This window comes from Symphalangus syndactylus, chromosome 2 (genome assembly GCF_028878055.3).
Source record: "Symphalangus syndactylus isolate Jambi chromosome 2, NHGRI_mSymSyn1-v2.1_pri, whole genome shotgun sequence".
NCBI lineage: Eukaryota > Metazoa > Chordata > Mammalia > Primates > Hylobatidae > Symphalangus > Symphalangus syndactylus.
In genome coordinates, this window is record NC_072424.2 from 41,746,947 (window position 1) to 41,767,557 (window position 20,611).

General features: G+C 43.1%; 1 protein-coding gene across 20 annotated transcripts in view; it reads right to left on the reverse strand.

Moving 5' to 3' along the window:
• The window catches only part of LCOR (ligand dependent nuclear receptor corepressor), a 167,970-nt gene that overhangs the window by 127,892 nt on the left and 19,467 nt on the right, over positions 1-20,611 (reverse strand). Inside the window, exons 3-4 of one of the 20 annotated variants that reach the window (XM_063628590.1) lie at positions 16,196-16,283; positions 330-451 (exon numbers count right to left, since the gene is read on the reverse strand). The exons of the other annotated variants lie outside the window; for them this stretch is intronic. The gene's annotated coding sequence lies outside the window, so the exon portion shown is untranslated. The remainder of the gene's footprint in view (positions 1-329; positions 452-16,195; positions 16,284-20,611) is intronic. 20 annotated transcript variants of the gene reach the window in all.

Sequence of the window (20,611 nt, forward strand, 5' to 3'; positions counted from 1 at the left end):
AAAAAAAAAGAACTTATGGTTAGAAGTTTAGGCTCTGAAGTCAGATCCTGTCTATGAGCCCCATCATTTACTAGCTTAGGCTTAATGATAAGCACCACAGGTAAGTCTATATGTCCTCATGAAGCTTACAGTTCAGTGTACCTAAATATTTCCTTAAGAAGAACTGAGATCCTGGTGGGCACAGTGGCTTATGCCTGTAATCCCAGCACTCTGGGAGGCCAAGGTGGGCAGATCACCTGAGGTCAGGAGTTCGAGACCAGCCTGACCAACATGGAAAAACCCTGTCTCTACTAAAAATACAAAAAATAGCTGAACGTGGTGGTGTGCACCTGTAATCCCAGCTACTTGGAAGGCTGAGGCAGGAGAATCGCTTGAACCAGGGAGGCTGAGGTTGAAGTGAGCCGAGATCGTGCCACTGCACTCCAGCTTGGGCAACAGAGCAAGACTCTGTCTAAAAAAAGAAAAAAAAAGAATGAATGAATGAACTACTGAGATACTAATTTCTGTTCATTCAAAACTTAGGCCAGGTACAATGCCTCATACCTGTAATCCTAACACTTTGGGAGGCCAAGGTAGGCAGATTACTTGAGGCCAGGATTTTGAGACCAGCCTGGCTGACACGGTGAAACCCCATCTCTACTAAAAATACAAAAAAATTAGCTGGCCGCGGTAGCACATGCCTGTAATCCTAGCTACTCAGGAGGCTGAGGCACAAGAATCACTTCAACCCAGAAGGTGGAGGCTGCAATGGGCCGAGATCACGCCACTGCACTCCAGCCTGGGTGACAGAGCACGACTCGGACCCACGCGCCAAAAAAAAAAAAACAACAGGCCAGGCACAGTAGCTCACTCCTGTAATCCCAGCACTCTGGGAGGCCGAAGCAGGGGGATCACTTGAGGTCAGGAGCTTTGAGACTAGCCTAGCCAACATGGTGAAACCCCGTCTCTACTAAAAATATAAAAATTAGCTGGGCATGATGGCGGTTGCCTGTAATCCCAGCTACTCTGGAGGATGAGGTGGGAGAATCATTTGAACCTGGGAGGCAGAGGATGCAGTAAGCCAAGATTGTACCACTGTACTCCAGCGTGGGTGATAGAGTGACACTCTCTCAAAAAACAACAACAATAACAACAACAAAAACCAACAATTAATTCATCTATCCAGGAACTTACTGGACACCCACTGTGTGTCAGATTAACCTATTTGCTAGGATACAATGCTGAACAAGACAGATGATGGTCCCTATCATCAAGAGGCTTAAAACTTGGAGGAGATGGACAATAATGAAATGGTTATAACTACAAAATTAAAAATCATGAAAAGTGCTATGAAAGAATAGTATACTGGTGGGGGAATCTGATCTGATATGAAAGGTTAGACTGGGTTTTTCTGACAGTTACCTAAAACTACACTGTAATTTCAGTCCTTTAGCTTAAGCATTTGATGACTTTTTAAAAAGTAACCACTCCGGCCGGGAACAGTGGCTCACGCCTGTAATCCCAGCACCTTGGGAGGCCGAGGCAGGTGGATCACGAGGTCAGGAGTTTGAGACCAGCCTGGCTAACATAGTGAAACCCTGTCTCTACTAAAAATACAAAAAATTAGCCGGGGGTGGTGGCATGCACCTGTAATCCCAGCTACTCGGGAAGCTGAGGCAGGAGAATCACTTCAACCTGGGAGGCGGAGGTTGCAATGAGCCGAGATCGTGCCACTGCACTCCAGCCTGGGCAACAGTGCAAGACTCCATCTCAAAAAAAAAAAGGAAAGAAAAGAAAAAAGTAATCACTCCTTATGGCATACTGGAAAACTCAATATTATTAGGACATCCATCCCCATTAAATTGATATATTCGGCCAGGTGTGGTGGCTCACACCTGTAATCCCAGCACTTTGGGAGGCCAAGGCGGGTGGATCACCTGAGCTCAGGAGTTCCAGACCAGCCTGACAAACATGGAGAAACTCCGTCTCTACTAAAAATACAAAATTAGCCAGGCACGGTGGTGCATGCCTGTAATCCCAGCTACTCGGGAGGCTGAGGCAGGAGAACCGCCTGAACCTGGGAGGCGGAGGTAGCAGTGAGCCAAGATCGTGCCATTGTACTCCAGCCTGAGCAACAAAAACGAGACTCCATCTCAAAAAAAGAAAAAAAATTAATATATTCAACATCATCTTTGTTAAAATTCCAGTAAGCTATCTTGAAAAAACGGACAAAATATTCTAAAATTTATATATATTTATACATAAACATATTGTATTATTTTTATGTATTAAGCAGATTAAATATATATCTATACATATAAAATAGAGATGAGGTTTTGCTATGTTATCCAGGCTAGTCTTGAACTCCTGTGCCCAAGTCATCCTCCCGCCTTCCCACCTTGGCCTCCCAAACGGATTACAGATGTGAGCCACCACATTCAGCTTATAAATATATTTTTGAGACAGAATTTCACTCTGTCAACCAGGCTGGAATGTAGTGGTATGATCACAGCTCACTGCAGCCTTAATCTCCTCAGCTCAAGCGATCCTCCCACCTCAGCCTTCTGAGTAGCTGGGACTATAGGTACGTGCCACCACACCCAACTAATTTTTAAATGTTTTGGGAAGACAAGATCTCCATATGTTGCCCAGGCTGTTCTCAAACTCCTGGACTCAAATGATCCTCCTACCTCAGCCTGACAAAGTACTAGGGTTACAGGTGAAGCACATCGCACCTGGCCAATATTTAAAACAGAAAAGACTGTCCGGGCGCAGTGGCTCACGCCCATAATCCCAGCACTTTGGGAGGCGGAGACGGGCGGATCACCTGAGGTCGGGAGTTCGAGACCAGCCTGACCAACATGGAGAAACCCCATTTCTACCCAAAATACAATCCCAGCACTTTGGGAGGCTGAGGTGAGCACGCCTGTAATCCCAGCTACTCGGGAGGCTGAGGCAGGTGAATCGCTTGAACCTGGGAGACAGAGGTTGCGGTGAGCCGAGACTGTGCCACTGCACCCCAGCCTGGGCAATGAGTGAAACTCCATCTCAAAAAAAATAATAATAGTAATAGAAAAGACTGACAAATACGAAAAATCTGGGAGAATGTGGAAAAACCAATCTCTCATACATTGTTGGTGGGAATGTAAAGTGGTGGCATAACCTCTTTCAAGAATTGTTTGGGGCTGGGAGCGGTAGCTCAGGTCTGTAATCACAACACTTTGGGAGGCCGAGGCAGGTGGATCACCTGAGGTCAGGAGTTCGAGACCAGCCTGGCCAACATAGTAAAACTCCATCTCTACTAAAAATACAAATAATTAGGGTGTGGTGGTGCACGCCTGTAATCCCAGCTACTAGGCAGGCTGAGGCAGGAGAATTGCTTGAACCTGGGAGGTTGCAGTGCGCTGAAATCGTGCCATTGCACTCCAGCCTGGGCAACAAGAGCAAAGCTCCATCTCCACACACAAAAAAATGGTTATTTGGCAATTTCTTATAAAATTAAACATACATCTATCTCCAACCTAAGACCCAGCAATTCCACTTCTAGGTATGTACCCAAGAGAAATGAATAATGGTCCACAAAAAGACCTGTACAAAAATGTTTATAGCAGCATTATTTATAGTAGCCCCCAAACAACCGAAATGCTCACCAGCAACAGAATGAATAAACAAACTGGTATAGCCATACAAGGAAATACTATCTAGAAATAGAAAAGAATGAACTAATGTCCAGAATAGGCAAATGTATAGAGACAAAATATACTAATAATTGCCTATGGGTGGGGTAAGCGAAGGAGACAGAATGAGGAGTGGCTATTCTAAAATTTGATCATGAAATGGTTGTACAACTCTGTAAATACAGTAAAAATATAATTGAATTGTACAACGCTTTAAACGGGTAAAATATATGCTATATGAATTATATTTCAGTAAATCCGCTAAAAAAGGAATGAACTGTTAATAAATAGAGCAACGCATACAAACATTAGGTTTAAGCAAAAGCCTGACAAAGAAAGAAACATACTGTGTAGTTCCTTTTATATGAACTCCAGACGCAGGCAAACTAATTTGTAATGATAGGAATCAGTTACTGTGGCAGTAAGAGATTGGCCGGAAAAGGATATTAGCAAACCTTCAAGGAGGCTGGCAGTGTTCTATTTATTTTTCCTTTTTTTTTTTTTTTTTTTTTTTTTTTGAGACGGAGTCTTGCTCTTGTCGCCCAGGCTGGAGTGCAATGGTGCGATCTCGGCTCACTGCAACCTCTGCCTCCCGGGTTCAAACAATTGTCCTGCCTCAGCTTCCCAAGTAGCTAGGATTACAGGCGCCCGCCACCATGCCCGACTAATTTTTGTATTTTTAATAGAGACAGGGTTCCCCATGTTGGCCAGGCTGGTCTCGAACTCCTGACCTCAGGTGATCCGCACACCTCAGCCTCCCAAAGTGCTGGGATTACAGGCATGAGCCACTGCGCCTGGCTCAGAAGTGTTCTATTTCTTGTTTTGGGTGATGGCCATAGGGGTGTATACAACTGTCATAACTTAAGTACTGTACATTTTAATTGTATCTCAATTAAACGCGATAAAAAAATCACTCCTATTTGATTTTGGAAAGAGAGAGATAGAAACTGACAGAATGTCTGCCTAAGAATGCCTTCATGCTTCTCCAATGGGAGCAACTGTACAGCTATGCATTTACAGAAATATCTAGTGCCTAGGTATAATTGTATCTTTTCTTCCCACAAAATTTTAACAATATACTCATCCAGTGCCCCCTTCCAATTTTCAGTTTCCCTAATTTTTTTTAAAACAGCCTAATAGTCCACAGTCAAAACTGAACCTTATAAAGGCATGTTTAAGTACATCAAATGGTCAGATGAAAATACAAATTTTTATATAAACCAGAATGAGTCTTAAGAGGGAAATTAAGATCTAACTTTCCTTTTTCTGTCTTCTGAAAATATATGTTGATATCCTATAGTCCTTTCTACCAACCACATTTCCCCTACCTCCTTCCCATAGTTAATTAACACCTACTAATCTCTCGTCTCTCAAGTTAAATTTTCTTTTCTCAGAAATTCTTTTGAGTTTCTATTACTCCAATCCACCCCCACAACTCACACACAATTATAGTCTTGAGCTGCTTAACAACAGGGATATGGTCTGAGAAATACACCAATAGGTGTGCTGTTGTGTGAACATCACAGGGTGTACTTATACAAACCTAGATGGTATAGCCTACTACACACCTAGGCTATTGCTCGCAGGCAACAAACCTATAGCATGTCACTGTACCGAATGCTGTTGGCAATGGTAACACAATGGTAAGTTATGTGTATATCTAAACATACCTAAACACAGAAAAGGTATAGTAAAAATACAGTATTATAATCTTACAAGATTACTGTCATATATGCGGTCTGTTGTTGACGGAAACATTGTTATGAGGCGCATGACCATACATACACGCAGAGAACAATGTCTCTTTTCAGAGCTTTTATCTGGTTCCTTGTGTAACTGATGTCCCTATTTTTCCCATTATATTCTAAATGCCATGCGAGCAGGAACAGAGTCTGCTTTGCACATCACCGTATCCCCGCATAGTGCTTGGTAGCTAGTAAAGACGTTCACAGAACATTTGGCTCAGTGAATAAAAATACAATCCAACCACACCACCTAAACAAAGACTGTCCCCAAAGCAAATAAGGATTTTTCCTTGTTTGAAAAATCAACTGAAAGTCAATACACCTTTATTTGACAGAGAACATTTTGGATTACCATCTATGAGTCATTACTCGAGTATCTACTTCCTTTTCAACTTGGCTCTCAGAATATTGGACTGTCCTCTGTGTCATTATTTCCTATCCTTATTCTTCTACCTATTGGTCCCTTCTTAGTTGGGCACATTTATTCTTATAACCTTTAATCTCTGTTGTGTATTTTATGATGTGCTTCTGGAGTTTCTAAGATACTGGACCTTAAGAAATTAGGCAATAAGGTTCATAAACTACTGCCAAGTTAATATTTAATGGCATCATTAGCTGTAGAAACATAACTGCTCAGGTACAGGTGTTTCACATCAGATGTAAACATACAAAGTGACATTCCTACCAAAAAGCTCAAAACAGTTCCTCCAACATTCAGTAAACATAATGCTAACTGATACAGAAAGAATAAAGTGCCAAAAACAAAAGATAATATAGGCAGGTTAGAGACAAAAGATAGCATCATGAAAGAAGGCATCTAGCATTCTGTAGAACATACTAAATCAAACCAAAAATATCAACTTAAACTTACTAGAGAAAAACTATTTTAGCAAACGCCTAAGGTAAATACAAGACCAAGACTTTGGGCAAAATTTGAGCAATTTTTCTAAACTCCTTTAAAGCAGTTTAAAGACTGCAAAACACCAGTCTATGCTTTCTTGAAAAAGGTCAACCTCAGAAAAACCTGATCACGCTATCCCAGTCCACACACTTCACGTTTCCACAGCACTAACAATGCAATCAAACTTTTAGAATCAATTCCCAGAAAATGAGTTCTGAATGTGAAAAAATCAGAAAATTCATAAGATGGACCAGGCGTGGTGGCTCACACCTGTAATCCCAGCACTTTGGGAGGCCGAGGTGGGTAGATCACTTGAGGTCAGGAGTTCGAGACCAGCCTGACCAACATGGTGAAACCCCATCTCTACTAAAACTACAAAAATTAGCCAAGTGTGGTGGCGCATGCCTGTAATCCCAGCTACTCAGGAGGCTGAGGCAGGAGAATCACTTGAAACAAGAAGGCGGAGGTTGCAGTGAGCTGAGAGCACACCACTGCACTCCAGCCTGAGCAACAGAGTGAGACTCCGTCTCAAAAAAAAAAAAAAAGAAAAAGAAAACATATTACTTTGGCTGGGCGTGGTGGCTCACATCTCTAATCCCAGCACTCTGGAAGGCTGAGGCGGGCAGATCACTTGAGGTCAAGAGTGCGAGACCAGCCTGGCCAACATGGTGAAACCCCATCTCTCCTAAAAGTACAAAAATTAGCCGGGCATGTGGTGGTGGGTGCCTGTAATCCCAGCTACCTGGGAGGCTGAGGCAGGAAAATTGCTTGAACCCAGGAGGCAGAGGTTGCAGTGAGCTGAGATCACGCCATTGCACTCCAGCCTGGGCCAGAAGAGCAAAACTCTGTTTCAAAAAAATAAAAAAAAAGAAAGAAAGAAAACATATTACTAAACTTTAAAAAAGATACTTGTGATATTCTGAAATATATATTTGGTCTTGGACCCTCTTTAACTTCTAAAATCCTTAGAGACTATTAAGTGTTGTCTTTTTGTACACTAATGAGTTGATGGGTGCTAGCAATTCCTAGGTAGCTTCAGGATGGGAGCTGGTCACCAGGAAGACCAAGACAGGATTAGAGGGTTGAGACTTGCAACCTACCTTCCAAACTCTGGAGAAGGGAAAAGGGCTGAAGGTTAAGTTGATCACCAATGGCCAATAGTTTATCAATCATGCCTACGTGGCCGGACTTGGTGGTGCATGCCTATAATCCCAACACTTTGGGAGGCTGAGATGGGCAGATCAGCTGAGGTCAGGAGTTTGAGACCAGCCTGGGTAATATGGTGAAACCCCATCTCTTCAAAAAATAGAAAAATTAGCCAAGGATGGTGGTGCATAACTATAGTCCCAGCTACAAAGGAAGCTGAGGCGGGAAGATTGCTTCAGATCAAGGCTGCATTGAGCCAAGGTTATGCCACAGCACTCCAGCCTGGGCAACAAAGTCAGACGCTATTTCAAAAAAAAAGAAAAGAAAAAAAAAAATCATGTCTATGCAATGAAGCCTCCCCATAAAAACCTAAAAGGACTGGGTTTGGAGGGCTTCCAAATACCTGAACATGTGGAGGTTCCTGGAGAGTAGTGTGCCCAGGGAGGGCATGAAAGCTCTGTGCCCCTTCCTCCATGCCTTGCCATATGCATCTCTTCATCTGTATCTTTGTAATATCATTTATAATAAACCAGTAACTGTAAATAAGTGCTTCCCTGCGTTCTGTGGGCTACTCTAGCAAAGTAATCAAATGCAAAGAGGGAGTTATCGGAACCCCAACTTGAAGACAGTCAGTAAGAAGTTCTAGAGGCCCCAACTTAAGACTGCTGTCTGAAGGAGGAGGGTTAGTCTTAGAGACGGAGACCTTACATGTGGGATCTGATGGTATCTCCAGGTAGACAGTGTTGGAATCGAGTTAGAAGACACACACCTTGGTTGGGCGCAGTGGCTCACACCTGCAATTCCAGCACTTTGGGAGGCCGAAGTGGGCAGATCACTCAAGACCAGCCTGGCCAACATGGCAAAACCCCGTCTGTACTAAAAATACAAAAATTAGCCGGGTGTGATGGCACACATCTGTAACCCCAGCTACTCGGGCAGCTGAGGCAGAAGAATCACTTAAACCCAGGAGGTGGAGGATGCAGTGAGCTGTGATCGCGCCACTGAACTCCAGCCTGGGTGACGGAGTGAGACACCCTGTCTCAAAAAAAAGAAAAAAGAGAAAATAGGAAAGAGAGAAGAGAAGAGAAGAGACCTACCTAGTGTCCACTGCAGAACTGACTGCCTGCTTGTTGGTTGGGGAAAAAACCCACATTTGGTCACAGAACTGTTCTGTGTTGAAGACTGTGATTATTGTAATATGGTGTGAGCAGAGGAAAAAGACTGTTTTCCCACACTCACACTACCACTGTCAAAAATATTTATAAGTGTTAAAAGAAGCTTACTGCATTCATCACTATGAACTTATGACATTTTCTTTACTTACTGCTATTTCATTTTAGTGAATTTTAGTGGGGCTGGGAGGGAAAGCATATGTATTTAAAAGTACTTGCATAGGTCTCTTAAAATCTGTTTTTCCAGTAGTAGTCTTAGGTTCCTCAAAAATGAATTTGTCACACCACAAAGGTTCTGAACAAGAATTACAGAACAAGAAGATACCCACTTTCTATAAATTAGAAACCAAAAGAATATTCATGTTTTTTTCAAAGTCCAGCCAGCCTTAAAGGTGTTATCCAACTCTGTTTGCTGAAAATGAACTAGAACCCGGAAATACTGTTCAAGTTATTAAGTTTTTGCTTAGACTCACCAAAATACTAACTGTCCCTACCTCAACAGCTAATTGCCCCAAACATACTCTTTTTTTGAGACGGAGTCTTGCTCTGTTGCCCAGGCTGGAGTGCAGTGGCGCCATCTCGGCTCACTGCAAACTCTGCCTCCTGGGTTCACGCCATTCTCCTGCCTCAGCCTCCCGAGTAGCTGGGACTACAGGAGCCCGCCACCTCGCCCGGCTAATTTTTTTGTATTTTTAGTAGAGACAGGGTTTCACCGTGTTAGCCAGGATGGTCTCGATCTCCTGACCTCGTGATCCACCTGCCTCGGCCTCCCAAAGCGCTGGGATTACAAGCGTGAGCCACCGCGCCCGGCCTCTTTCTTTTACACTCAGGATATTGGCGTGTATTTACTGTAGGCGTTTCACTTTATTTCTTCTATTAGTTTTCACACATAACTGCTGAGTGGGACACACTGAGAAATGTTTAGCTGTCCATCAACTAGGAACACAGGTTCAGCTAAACTGTAATGATAGACTAAAATGTAAAGCTCCATAAATATAACCAACCACAAAGTAACATCACATTTTCTGAAGATATCCACCGGGAAAACTTATGGTCAGAATTTTATTTCAAAACTATGGACTTACCCAAAATTAAATTTCAGCATGTGCCAAATATAGTCTGTATTAGCTTTCTAGGACTGCTGGAACATATTACCACAAACTGGGTAACTGGCTGAAAACAACATTGAGATTCTAGAGGCTAGAAGTCAGAAACCAAGGTACTGACAAGGCCATGTTCCCTCCAAAGGCTCTAGAAAAGAATCCTTCCTTGTTTCTTCCTAGCTTCCAGTTGTTGCCAGCAATCCTTGACATTCCTTGGCTTGTGGAAGTATAACTCTAATCCCAGGCCGGGCGCGGTGGCTCATGCCTGTAATCCCAGCACTTTGGGAGGCCGAGGCGGGCGGATCACGAGGTCAGGAGATCAAGACCATCCTGGCTTGGCCGGGCACGGTGGCTCAAGCCTGTAATCCCAGCACTTTGGGAGGCCGAGGCGGGCGGATCACGAGGTCAGGAGATCGAGACCATCCTGGCTAACACAGTGAAACCCCATCTCTACTAAAAATACAAAAAATTAGCCAGACGTGTTGGCAGGCGCCTGTAGTCCCAGCTACTCGGGAGGCTGAGGCAGGAGAATGGCATGAACCCGGGAGGCGGAGCTTGCAGTGAGCCGAGATCGCGCCATTGCACTCCCGCCTGGGAGACAGAGCAAGACTCCGTCTCAAAAAAAAAAAAAAAAAAAAGACCATCCTGGCTAACACGGTGAAATCCCGTCTCTACTAAAAATACAAAAAAAAAAATTAGCCGGGCGAGGTGGCGGGCGCCTGTAGTCCCAGCTACTCAGGAGGCTGAGGCAGGAGAATGGTGTGAACCCAGGAGGCGGAGCCTGCAGTGAGCCGAGATCGCGCCACTGCACTCCAGCCTGGGTGACACCGAGACTCCATCTCAAAAAAAAAAAAAAAAAAAAAAAAAACCTCTAATCCCTGCCTCCATCTTCCATGTCTGTATCCTCATTTCCCACTTCTTCTGGAGTTATCACTTGTTGGATTAGGGGCCACCCTAATCTAGTATGACTTCATCTTAATTTTAACTGCAAAGACCCTATATATAAATAAGCTAAAATTCACAGGCACTGGAGGTTAAGACTTCAATGTATCTTTTTGGGAGACACAATTCAACCCACCACATGGCCCAAGTCAGTCAATTTCTTCAAAATTAGATCTAGATTCATGGTTAGAATATTTATCAATTTTTGCCTAACCTATATCCATTTCTCTTAGGTAACAGCATCCAATTTTCATTTGAAGAACCACTCTTCTCCTTCAAGCCCTAAGGGAAGGCTGATCTTAAGTTCCTCTCCAAAAGCAGGCACTTGTCCCTGGTCAAGTCAGAGAACCACACTCCGCTGGCCATACTGACTGGCTCAGGGATGGGCCACATGATCCAAGCCTGGCCAAAGTCCTTCCATCCACTCAGTTTGGCTGGTACTATACAGAAAGAGACACAGCAGGCCAAGTGCAGCGGCTCACGCCAGTGATCCCACCACTTTGGGAAGCCAAAAGTGGACTGCTTGAGCTCAGGAATTTGAGATCAGCCTGGGCAACATGGCGAAACCCCTTCTCTACTAAAAATACAAAAAATCAGCCAGGTTTGGTAGCACACGCCTGTGGTGCCAGCTACTCAAGAGGCTGAGGCATGAGAATCACTTTAACCTAGAAGCCAGAGTTTGGAGTAAGCCAAGATCACACCACTGCACTCCAGCCTGGGCGACAGAGCGAGACTTGGTCTCAAAAAAAGGAAAGAGACACATGTCTCCTTCTGGGATTGTGGACTTTAAGAATGATACAAGTCTAGGCTGGGCGCGGTGGCTCGCACCTACAATCCTAGCACTTTGGGAGGCTGAGGCAAGCGGATCACCTGAGGTCAGGAGTTCGAGACCAGCCTGGCCAACATGGTGAAACTCCATCTCTACTAAAAATACAAAAAAATTAGCAAGATGTGGTGGCAGGCGCCTGAAATCCCAGCTACTTGGGAGGCTGAGGAAGAAGAATCGCTTGAACCCGGGACGCTGAGGTTGCAGTGAGCCGAGATTGTGCCAATGCACTCCGGCCAGGCAACAGATGCCACTATCATACCTGCCAAAGAACAAAGCCAAAAGTACAACGAAATGCTTACTGATGGAAATAAGGAAACATTCCTGATGCTATCAGTTAAAACTCCTGGATCCTGTCATGTCAGAACCTGATTTTATGCTCTGAACTTCTCAGTTCATAAACCCACAAAATGACCCTTTTGACTTAAACTAACCTGAGTTGGGTTTCTATCATTTGCAATACAAAGTGTCCTGATACAAGCACAATACTGCAATGTGCCGTATGGTTGAGAAGAGAACCTCACTTTTTTAAGGTTATTTTCTCAAATTTAGCAAAGGACAGGGAGAGCCAGTAGAGAAAGAATAATTTGTATCTGTGTAATGGACACAGATGGCCCTATCCACCAGGCCATCTGCCAGGCAGGGTTCTGGAATCTAAGTTACAAATTCATTCATGCTTGTTAAAAGTACAGATCTGTGAGGTCCTGATAGCAAAATATAAACAATATCAGAAACTCCCAGAGTTATTTAAAAAAAAAAAAAAAAACCCTAAGTATCCAAACATTCATAAAATTTTCCCCTCCCTAATGACACTCCACATTATGATCATCCCCAAAAGTAATGACAAGCCTAATTACTAAATGCTAGCCTGAATGGTGACAATCATATTGAATATCTCTTTCTGACCACAGCACCACTGTGAGGAAATTCATGATAGTCTCACCCTTCATTATGCCTATAATTATTTATGGTTGGTTTGTTTCTCTAGCAAACTGTGTCACACACATAGTATGTCAGTAAGTATCCCTGTAGTTCTGGAAGGAGCATGAACATTTTATACTCACATACGATCTAAAAGGTCTTCTTTTTCTGCCTGCTGCCCACCTCCAACTTTTACCAATTTGTCTGTCGAAAATCCCCAGCCCTTTACTTAATCCATTTGCTGGTGCTTCAGAAACCTCAGAGTAACATGTTCTGAACAAAAAGGAAAGCATTACATTTTGAAGTAAAACTAGATAAAATGTTTCACCTGTTAAAGGTCACGTTTCACGTGTCTCATCACAATTCACACAAATAGAAAAATTACAGTCCTTACTATCTCTAATACTTCTAATACAGTGGTTCTCAAATGCACAATTCCTCCCACCTAAACTCTTTTAAAAATCACTGTGTTAAAGTCATTAAGGGTACACCAAACTGTGTCCAAAAATTAACACTCCCTCTTAGTTTTTATTTTTCCTTAAATAACTTGAATCACAACAAACAGAACACTACCTCTTACTCAATTTTAGCCTGATACACTAGAAAAAGAGTGAGCTATTTTACGGTAAGAAGACTTCAGGGGTTAGGGAATAGGGACTGGGCAGGATATAGAGAGAGGTGAGACTGAAGAAACAGCCTGGGATCAGATATCTTGGAGAATCTTGCATGCTGGTTAAAGTAATCTTATTCACATGCCTGTGGTTTCCAAACTTCAGTGTGTCCAAGCATCATTTGAGACACTTGTTAAAAATACAGATTCCCCTACCCTGCCCAAGATCATCTAGAGTAGTGGTTTTGTTCAAGCGATCGATACTTTGAAACAATGCTTTAGGCAGTATTTTTCTAAAATTTTCTAAGTAGTCCTGCGTAAAAGGGAGGATGCTGTGGAATATTCACTTTCAATAGCCTAAATTTTCACTGTTCTGCAGGTGACAAGATCATCGGCTGAGAGAGAACTAGGAGTTCATAGAGGCTAAAGAGCCACCGTGGTAAATTGCAGGGGTCGACCAGGAACACACAAAGGAATTCCCAGCACTGAGAGTCCAGCTGAAGCTGGACACGATAAATTTACAGCAGCATCGGGCCGGGCGCGGTGGCTCACGCCTGTAATCCCAGCACTTTGGGAGGCCGAGGAGGGCGGATCACGAGGTCAGGAGATCGAGACCATCCTGGCTAACACGGTGAAACCCCGTCTCTACTAAAAATACAAAAATTAGCCGGGCGTGGTGGTGGGCACCTGTAGTCCCAACTACTCCGGAGGCTGAGGCAGGAGAATGGCGTGAACCTGGGAGGCGGAGCTTGCAGTGAGCCGAGATCGTGCCACTGCACTCCAGCCTGGGTGACAGCGAGACTCCGTCTCAAAAAAAAAAAAAAAAAAAAAAAAATTTATAGCAGCATCAATTCACACAACTGTTTACCCACATATAAAATTAACATCTATCAAAACACATGGGATAATGGCATACTAGAATTTAACATTTCCAAGTAATAAAAAAGTACAGGGCATGGCTTTGGGAATGGATGTCTGTTCTTTTTATTTCAATAATACACTAATTAAACTCTTCCACTTACTTAAATCATGTTTGTGGGTTGTAGTATCATAACCAATAATTACAACACTATTTCTTTGTCTAAAATGTCTTGTGAGATAGAAATAACTACAATTAAAATTAACTCTGCAAGATTCAAATATGTACTATATATACACATATATACACACATATATATATCTATACTAATACCTTAGTATTCACAGATGACTGAAGAATTCACTAAAAAAGAATAAGAGAATGGCTTGAAGTGGTTAAGTCTATTTTTTCCACTTCCTGAAATTAAGTAGATCTTCCCCCATACTGTTCCCTACTATTCCTTTCTAGTACAGTATCATCCCAGGTAAACAAACCCCCATTTCCATAAGGCCAGATAATTTTTCTTTTTTTTTTTGCGTTGTCTACCTGTAGTGAGCTATTTCTTTTCTGCTCCCCTTACAGAGGTATCTTTCTAGAGAAAAACAGTATTAGCTGGGCACAGTGGCTCACACCTGTAATTCCAGCACTTTGGGAGGCCAAGGTGGGAGAATCGCCTGAGCTCAGGAGTTAGAGACCAGCCAGGGCAACACAGGAAAAACCCTATCTCCACAAAAATAATAAAAGATTAGCTGGGGCATGATGGCACATGCCTGTGGTGTCAGCTACTCACTGATCACACCACTGCACTCCAGCATGGGCAACAGAGCAAGACCCTGTCAGAGTGGAGGGGTACAGAGACAGGGTAAGACAGTGGGGACTTAGAGAGAGAAATAAAGGAAGGAAGGCAGGGAGGAAGGGGGAGGGGGGGAGGTAGGGTAGAAGGAAAGGAAGGAAGGGAGGGAAGAGAGGGAAGGGAGGAAGGGAAGGAAGGGAAAGAAAAGAAGGGAAGGAAAGAGGATTAAAATTCACATTAGGGCCGGGCACCATGGCTCATGCCTATAATCCCATCACTTTGGGAGGCCAAGGCGGGCTGATCACAAGGTCAGGATTTCGAGACCAGCCTGGCCAATACGGTGAAATCCTGTCTCTACTAAAAATACAAAAAAATTAGCCGGGCGTGGTGGCGCATGCCTGTAATCCCAGCTACTCAGGAGGCTGAGGCAGGAGAATTGCTTGAACCCGGGAGGCGGAGGTTGCAGTGAGCTGAGATTGTGCCACTGCACTCCAGCCTGGGCGACAGAGCGAGACTCCGTCTCAAAAAAAAGTAAATAAATAAAAAATAAAATAAAATAAAAACAGCATTAGATGGCCAGGGGCTATGGCTCACACCTGTGATCCCAGCACTTTGGGAGGCCAAGGCGGGTGGATCACCTGAGGTCGGGAGTTCGAGACCAGCCTGACCAACATGGAGAAACTCCGTATCTACTAAAACAAATACAAAATCAGCCGGGCATGATGGTGCATGCCTGTAATCCCAGCTACTCGGGAGGCTGAGGCAGGAGAATAGCTTGAACCTGGAAAGCAGACGTTGCGGTGAGGCAAGATTGCACCACTGCACTCCAGCCTGGGCAATGGAGTGAGACTCCATCTCAAAACAAAACAAAAGCGTTAGACAGGCCTGGCACGGTGGGTCATGCCTGTAATCCCAGCACTCTGGGAGGCCGAGGCAGGTGGATTACCTAAGGTCAGGAGTCGGAGACCAGCCTGGCCAACATGGTGAAACCCCGTCTCTACTAAAAATATAAAACATTAGCCAGGTATGGTGGCGGGCGCCTGTAATCCCAGTTACTAGGGAGGCTGAGGCAGGAGAACTGCTTGAACCTGGGAGGCGGAGGTTGCAGTGAGCCAAGACCGTGTCATTGCACTCCAGCCTGGGCAACAACAAGAGCGAAACTCCATCTCAAAAACAAACAAACAAAAAAACAAACAAAAAAAAACAGCGTTAGTCAAAACTTTTGGTTCCAGGTAATAAAAACCCAACTTAAATGAGCTTGAGCAAAAAAGGGTAATTATCAGCTCAAGTAGGTTTTTTTAGAGCATGCACAGCTGGATCCAAGTACACAGAAATAATTCTCATCCATCACTCTGTATGTCTCACACAAATGCATATAGCATCACTCACAGGCAAGCTCTCCCCACATGGTAGCTGCTTCCCACTTTAGGCTATTAGCTTAGCTACCCTGGAGAAAAGAAATCTCTTTCCCAATAACTCCACCAACCAAATCTCAGAGGGATCCCTGAACCACTCACTCACTGTGATCAATGGCCAGACATCAGTCCCAGGGGTAAGTCAGCCTCATCCAAATCATATGGAACTCAAGGATGGCAGAAAAGGTGATTCCCTAAAAGAAAATCAAGTTGCTACTGCTGTAAGAGGAGGACAGAAAAGATCCTGGGAGGGCTAAAACAAGATATTCAGTAGGAAAGCTATGATAAAACACACATGTAAGTTTTCCCCAAAATAACGGGGGAATAACTTAGGGAGAAAATTAAAGACGCCATTTATATGATTACAATCATATGAATGTAATTACACTCTGAAGTCAGAAAATCTTAGATTCACATCACCAATTCTAGTACATCTGTGAATTATTTAATTATTCTAGTCTCTGTTTCTATACAAAAGAATATCACACTCTTTTCAAATTGACTGCACATATTAAATGGGAAAAATATCTGTTTAGCACCTATTAAGTGCTTGAAGAATACCTATGGTCATGAATATGAAGAAATGGACCAGGCACGGTGGCTCACGCCTATAATCCCAGCACTTTGGGAGGCCGAGGTCAGCGGATCATTTGAGGTCAGGAGTTCGAGACCAGCCTGGCCAACATGGTGAAACCCCATCTCTACTAAAAATACAAAAATTAGCTGGGTGTGGTGGCGGGCGCCTATAATCCCAGCTGCTCGGGAGGCTGAGGCAGGAGAATCACTTGAACCCAGGAGGCAGAGGTTACGGTTGAGCCGAGATTGCGCCACTGCACGCCAGCCTGGGCAACAGAGCAAGACTCCATCTCAAACAAAGAAATGAAAACTGATGCTTTCGGATGTAGATTGTAAATGGCCCCAATTCTTTTTCACTCCATGTAACTAGGCCCTTTGCCAGGTAACTTTATATCATCCTACCATTACTGTAGGCTCAATTATGTGATTTAGCCAATAAGATATTCATTTAGCCAACGAGCTATCTCATTTAGCCAATGAGATATTAGATATTATACAAGCAGAGGCTTGAAAAGGTGCTTATTTCTAAATTCTTTGCGTATTTCTGTCATGCCAGGGTGATATGGCTTGGCTCTATGTCCCCACCTGAATCTCACCTTGAATTGTAATCCCCATAATTCCCACGTGTCAAGAGTGGGACCAGGTAGAGGTAATCGAATCATGGGGGCAGTTTCCCCCATGCTGTTCTCGTAATAATGAGGGGGTCTTGTAAGATCTGATGGTTTTATAGGCATTGGCATTTCCCTGCTTGCATTCATTCTCTCTCCTGCTGCCCTGTGAAGAGGTACCTTCTACCATGAATGTTAAGTTTCCTGAGGCCACTCCAGCCATTACAAACTGAGTCAATTAAACCTCTTTTTTTTCTAAATTACCCAGTCTTGGGTATTTCTTCATAGCAGTGTGAGAACGGACTAAAATACACGGTAACAGGCCCAAGCTATCCTGCTGAAGGTGAGAAACACAAAACAGAGACTAGTTGCCCCAGTTATCCCAACTTAGGTCAACCTACATCAGCCAAATCACCCCAGACATGGAGCAAGTCCAGCCAAAATCGGCAGAGCTGCCTAGTCAACAACAACACAGCTGACTACATGAGCAAGCCTAGACCAGATTAGCTGAACCTCAAACTTTTGAGTTCAATAAATGCTTCTAGTTATACGTCACTAAGGTTTTGTGATTGATAAGCACCATTACTGTGACATCAGGTAACTGAAACACTATATTATTTTGGTAGGTGGATAAAGAAAATAATTCTTATTCTTCCGTTTATGATGTTAAAAGGTGACAACAGGCTGGGTGCAGTGGCTCACATCTGTAACCCCAGCACTTGGGAGGCCGAGGCAGGCAGATCACTTGAGGTCAGGAGTTCAAGAGCCTGGCCAACGTGCAAAATCCCATCTCTACTAAAAATACAAAATTAGCTGTATATGGTGGCACGTGCCCATAATCCCAGCTTCTCAGGAGACTGAGGGAGGCAGGAGAATCGCTTGAACCTGGAAGGCGGAGGGTGCAGTGCAGTGAGCCAAGATCACACCACTGCACTCCAGCCTGGGCAACAGAGCGAGACTCCACCTCAAAAAAACACAAAAGGTGACAACAATAACAAAATAAAGTGTATTCCTATTATCATTACAAATTTACTATTCAAGCATACCTTTAAAATTGTTAGAAATGGAGAACCAATGTTTAACTTCAACAAAGTTTACATGTTTTAAAATGTTTTAAGTTCATAAATAATAGGAAAATGAGAAGAGACAAAGCTACTCACATTATAATAAAATGAAATTGTTTTATGGAAGTCATATAAACAATGATACAAAAATAGAACCAAAATATTCACTAAAAAAAGACTTACTGAATATATTTCATCATTGAACTCTCTTTCTAGTTAATTTCACTCCTTTAACTATCACCACCACCATTGCTTCTACTTCTACCACTGCTTCTACTTCATGGAGCTCTATCTCCATGGGCTTCTGAAGAAGCCTGTTTCCCTAGAATAAAATAGATATACAGGCTGAGTATCCCTTATCCAAAATATTTCAGACCAGAAGTGTTTCACGTTTAGGATTTTGTTCAGATTTTGTAATATTTGCATATAAATAATGAGATATCTTGGGGATGGCACACAAGTCTAAACACAAGATTCATTTACGTTTCATATGTGCCTTATACACATAGCCTAAAGATAATTTGTGGGCTTTTGTTGCTTTTTGAGATAGAGTCTCACTCTGCCACCCAGGCTGGAGAGCAGTGGTGCATCTCAGCTCACTGCAACCTCCGCCTCCTGGGCTCAAGCAATCCTCCCACCTCAGTCTCCCAAATAGCTGGGACTACAGGCATGAGCCACCAGGCTGGGCTAATTTCTTTTAAAAATTTTTTGTAGAGACAAAGTCTCACTACATTTCCCACGCTGGTCTCAAAGTCCTGGGCTCAAGCGATCCTCCCACCTGAGCCTCCCAAAGTGCTGGGATTACAGGCATGAGCCAATGTGGCTGGCCTAGCCTAAAGGTAATTTTATACAATATTTTTTAAATTTTGTGAGTGAAACAAAAGTTTGTATACATTGAAGCATCAGAAACCAAGGTGTCACCTTCTCAGCCACCCATGTGGACAACGTATGACTGTGTGGCATTAGCATCATTCCTGACTCTCAATTTATATGCTACCAATAAGCAACCTTATTCTTACACTTATTCACACATAAGGACTTAACATTAAAAAATATGACATACCATTAATATGTGAAAAAATAATGTGCTTGGGGTAACTAAGAGCACAGGAGCATCACCAGAATACCTGAATCAACTGTTAAACAACAACAACGTCAGGCTTTCAGTCTCCATCTACAATGCTATGTTCTCACTAAAAAATTACTGTACACTGTATTTATTTTGGGGGGTGAAAAGAAACATCAGAAGCAGTTGAGAGACCCAGAAGTGGATCCTCTAAGAATGTGGAGGCATTCTTCTGGAGGGCTTTTTTAAAATGCTTGCTCCAGAGTCACCTGCCTCATTAACAACATTTTCTGTCTTAGAAGTCTTTCTTCAAATTTTATAAACTGGTATGATTTCACCATGTTCTCTCTCTGATTTTAAACACTGACACGATTTTACCACGTCATCTATAGGCACTTTTTCGGCAGTGTTAACATCACCATCTTCATCGTCACTATAATCACAATCATCTTGATTCATGTCATCCTTCATGCTAAAACTTCGTTTGAAAAGCTTCCACAACCACACCTCTGTTCACTGCTGCTAGTGTGCTGCTGAAGGTGTTTTTATATTTACTCTTCATTCAGCTAAGGATACCCTGGTCACATGGTTGAATTAAGTCACATTTGGGGAAAAGTAAATGGCATAAACATTTCTGATGAGAATTTCAGCTGAAGGATGACAACAGTTATCAAGGAATAAAGAATCCTGCAGTCATCATCCAGTCCAGCTTCCCTGCAGTGAGCATGAGCAGTAGTACGGAATGCTTGTGAAACCAATCAGAAAAGATGTCCCTCGTGATCCACGCAGAATCTGTTAGCATAATAATGGACTGGCAAGAAATTCACTTCTTGAAAACAGCAAAGATACAAGCTTTTGCCTATTACATCAAGTTTACTCTTATGCATGCCTGCTGCATTATTAGCACATTCCAGAACAGTTATTCTGTCCTTGGCATCCTTACTTCCTACAGGAGCCCTTGCATCAGCTGTAGTCAGTATCTTTCTGGTGCAATAACGCCAAAACAGTGATGTCATCAGCATTACAGGCTTGTTCTAGCATCAGATTGTCATCAGTGATGACCCTAGAAAACTTTTCAATAAATTTCTCTGCTGCTTCATGATCAGCAGATGGTTCAACACAAATCTTTTAAAATTTAGTAAGCCCAACACGGTCGCTCATGCCTGTAATCCCAGCACTTTGGGAGACTGAGGTGAGACGACTGCTTG